This window comes from Sinocyclocheilus anshuiensis, unplaced genomic scaffold (assembly GCF_001515605.1).
Source record: "Sinocyclocheilus anshuiensis isolate Anshui unplaced genomic scaffold, SAMN03320099.WGS_v1.1 scaffold1533, whole genome shotgun sequence".
In the NCBI taxonomy this organism is placed as follows: domain Eukaryota; kingdom Metazoa; phylum Chordata; class Actinopteri; order Cypriniformes; family Cyprinidae; genus Sinocyclocheilus; species Sinocyclocheilus anshuiensis.
Window position 1 is genome coordinate 8,463 of NW_015540924.1, and position 4,236 is coordinate 12,698.

The window sequence follows — 4,236 nt, forward strand, 5'->3', positions numbered from 1 at the left end:
ATTCTCTGTGTGTATGTGCTGTACATGTGGAAGAATTGACAATAAAGCAGACTTGACTTGACTTGACTTGACTTAACACAGTGTCCTAACTTCACGCAACGCGACAAGATTCCAGCGACAAGATCTAGGGTAATCTATCTGTTGTTGCTTTCAGTATGGCTATAAATGTCACGCAAAATGATATTCAAACTCATATTAGACACGTTTAACTTTTAATAAAGCACATAATCACCTGAGAATTATCTACTGTCATAAAGTTTGTATGTTGTTGTTCCAGCCACGAAAGTTGCGGAAATAGAAACCGTTTCTAAAATAGAAATTTCACATGTGACCGTCACGGCTAGTTAGGACTAAAAATGGTTAACATGGAAAAACTACCTTTTGTCGCGTGTCGCGGCGTTGCGTCACGTGTAGTTAGGACACGGTGTTAGGCTACGTTTACACTAGTGCGTTTTTATTTTAAAACGCATAACTTTTGCTACGGTTATGCCTGTCGTTTACACTACTCCGGCTTTTTGACCCTCGAAAACGGAGTGATGCTGAAAATACAGCTGCGCATCACAGAAATAAATGATAGTTTAACAGATATTCACATAGAAAACAGCTGTTTTAAATTGTAATAATATTTCACATTTTTACTGTATTTCTGATCAAATAAATGCATGCATGGCGAGTATTTATTGTATGCAGTCAGTTATTCTTCTGAATCTCAATGTGAAATTGAATAATAAAGGGATTAGCACAAACTTACCCATGAACTCTGTGTTAGCTGGTCACAGACGGCTCAGACTGCCTCTCCGTTGCGTTTTTGATGGGGTGGAAGTTTAAGCCTTTAAGAGGGTTTAACCCATCTGTGCCTAGTTAATGGGTTTCAGGTCAGGACGGGTCGTATGTCTCCAGGATCTTCTGTTTGGACAGGTTTTGCACAGATTTGTTAAGAGGATTTGGTATAAAGACTTTGTTTTATTTCATAAATGTGCGTATTTTACAGTTTCTGATTGGAGATATTGGATGTACTTTATTGATCCCTGAAGGGAAAATCCCAAAATATTCCAGAAAGTGAGTGAACTGTAAGTTGCCTGTAAGTAAGATGTTTTATTACGAGAGCAATAGAAGTAATTGTGTAATAATTCATGTGAATTGTAATATCTGATTTAAAATATGAGGAGATAGGAATGTATTGCATCAAAATCTCTTTCAAATATGAAGAAAGCAAGCAGCTATCAGCAGGTAAAATGGTTTTACTTTATTTAGTCGCATAAAAATACAGAGCAGAATGTGAACTAAATAAGTCAAGATGAGTAAGAACTCTTTATTTACGTTCAGTTTTATTAATGTTGCTGTTTATTTTTGTCCCTTTAATGCATTCAGTCCCTTTGGTTCCGTCTCTTGCGTTTCTTAAATTCAAATCCATTAATTTTTAAGTCAGCATGCGCTGGTTCTTTTGTCTTTTAATGTTTTTCTTAAGTGCTGCAGCTATTTTTAGCCACCTGTGTTCAAGTGCACATAATTTCAGTTCCAGAGTGATTTTCATTGTAATTGCGTTCATAATCACAGCACAGCGGCTGTAGCTCTTCATCATTATTGATGAGTGTTTTATCTGTTTCTCAGAGAATAGAAACATCAGCATCTCTGTCCTCGGCTGAGTTCTCTGCTCTCGTTCTGTGATGTTGAGCGGATCTGGAGGGCCGTTCGCTCGTTGTGTTCCTGCGGTTCAGTTTGACCTACATTTCTGCACCAGGCCATTAAAGTTCAGGGATTCAGTCTGACAGAATGCAGTCGCGTTATTCCTGCGGTTTTCCACTGCTGCTCTCCAGAATCCGCTGATGGTTTCCATCACTCTCACACCTCTGAAGAGAGATTACAAAACACTATTGGATTCTACAGAGCATTTGATTGGACATAAAGTTTGATGAGAAGCTGAAGTGCAGGGCGGTGTCATCAAAATCGCTGATCCGTATTGGCGGAAGTTAGAGATTGTAAGTTTTGAATGCTTATATCTTGTATATGCGAATTTTGTCATTGTTTTGGAGCACACTTGCTTATAGATAATCTTGAGGCACAAAACAGCACCACTGCACAGAAGACTCCACCTCCTCCCGGCGACCAGGTGATGACGCTGTCCCCGGACAGCGTGAGGAGATCCCTCAGCAGGATCAATGCACGCAAAGCTCCGGGTCCTGACAACATTCCTGGGCGTGTACTGAGAGACTGTGCAGTGGAACTCACTGATGTCTTCACAGACATTTTCAACATCTCGCTAAGCCAGGCTGTTGTCCCCACATGCTTCAAAGCCACCACCATCATTCCAGTCCCGAAGAAGTCGTCTCCATCCTGCTTCAATGACTACCGTCCAGTTGCACTTACCCCCATCCTCATGAAGTGCTTTGAACGGCTAGTCATGCACCACATCAAGTCTGCCCTCCCCCCCTCCCTGGACCCCTTCCAGTTTGCATATCGGTCCAACCGCTCGACCGATGACGCCATCGCCACTACCCTCCACTCAGCACTCACACACCTGGACAAAAAAGACTCATACGTCAGAATGCTGTTCATAGACTTCAGTTCAGCATTCAACACAATCATCCCTCAACAGCTCATTCACAAACTGGTCCAGCTGGGGCTCAACACTTCGCTGTGCAACTGGCTGTTGGACTTTCTGACTGGAAGACCTCAGGCAGTTCGGGTCGGCAGCAACACATCCAGCACCATCACACTGAACACTGGGGCCCCCCAAGGATGTGTGCTGAGCCCCCTCCTCTTCACTCTGCTGACCCACGACTGCACACCGTCACACAACTCCAACCTCTTCATTAAGTTTGCGGATGACACGACTGTAGTGGGTCTCATTAGCAACAGAGATGAGACAAACTATAGGAGCGAGGTGAGCCGCCTGGCCGGGTGGTGCAGTGACAACAATCTCTCTCTGAATGTGGAGAAGACGAAGGAGATTGTTGTTGACTTCAGGAGAGTGCGCACTCAGCATGCTCCTCTGACCGTAAATGGTGTGACTGTGGAGAGGGTGAACAGCACCAAGTTCCTGGGTGTGCACATCACAGAGGATCTCTCCTGGGCTGACAACACCACAGCAATGGCCAAGAAAGCACAGCAGCGTCTCTACTTCCTCCGCAAACTAAGAAGAGCCAGAGCCCCGGCCCCCATCATGTACACCTTCTACAGAGGCACCATCGAGAGCATTCTGACGAGCTGCATCATCATATTAGACACGTTTAACTTTTAATAAAGCACATAATCACCTGAGAATTATCTACTGTCATAAAGTTTGTATGTTGTTGTTCCAGCCACGAAAGTTGCGGAAATAGAAACCGTTTCTAAAATAGAAATTTCACATGTGACCGTCACGGCTAGTTAGGACTAAAAATGGTTAACATGGAAAAACTACCTTTTGTCGCGTGTCGCGGCGTTGCGTCACGTGTAGTTAGGACACGGTGTTAGGCTACGTTTACACTAGTGCGTTTTTATTTTAAAACGCATAACTTTTGCTACGGTTATGCCTGTCGTTTACACTACTCCGGCTTTTTGACCCTCGAAAACGGAGACTTTTGAAAACGCTGCAGATTTCCGTTCTACTTTCTTTAGCTATTTTAGTTTGAAAATGCCAGGGTTGCGTTTCAGTGTAAATGAACCAAAGCGGAGACTTTTTGAAAACGATGGCGTGGCTGCCCACATTCTCTCTGTGTATCCTTGACGACCGCGTAAACGATAACATCATGCTCGTTTTACGGAAAAACAAACGGAAAACAAATAACGATTGCTAACGGTTGACTGTTACATTACAGTACATACAATTTTACTTACCACATAAACAGTGTAAGGGGAGATGACTGAGGATGATGGCGAATGATTTGCAGATCCTGAGCACCACTGATAAACATTTAATCTTGTAAAATGTGTGGTAAGTACTTGCCCTCCATAGTATATACAGAGTACGTGTGATCGCGAATCTCGAAAGTGAAACTAAAAAGCGATCGCGCATTCAGTTTCAATGCCAGGCATAATAGCGGCTCCCTGATGCCCACAATTTATATACAGTATAATTGCCCAATGATATAACTGCGAGAGAAAATAATGAAATAGGCCTATATATTTTCCTCCCATCGCGTATTTATTCCCTTTAGGGGTTCCGTATTACCCGGTATTGGGAGCCGCCACCTACTCTACTGTTTTTAGTTTTTAGAAAGAAAATCAGAATCGGCAAAAATCGGTATCGGCAGG

At 43.0% G+C, this 4,236-nt stretch overlaps 1 protein-coding gene across 9 annotated transcripts in view; it reads left to right on the forward strand.

Moving 5' to 3' along the window:
- Positions 1-4,236, forward strand: part of LOC107689342 (band 4.1-like protein 3) — a 52,405-nt gene that overhangs the window by 3,545 nt on the left and 44,624 nt on the right. The window contains exon 1 of one of the 9 annotated variants that reach the window (XM_016487292.1): positions 861-1,081. The exons of 6 other annotated variants lie outside the window; for them this stretch is intronic. The gene's annotated coding sequence lies outside the window, so the exon portion shown is untranslated. Of the gene's footprint in view, positions 1-860; positions 1,082-4,236 lie in introns of those variants that run through there. 2 more of the 9 variants (XM_016487294.1, XM_016487293.1) reach the window with 2 other exon arrangements.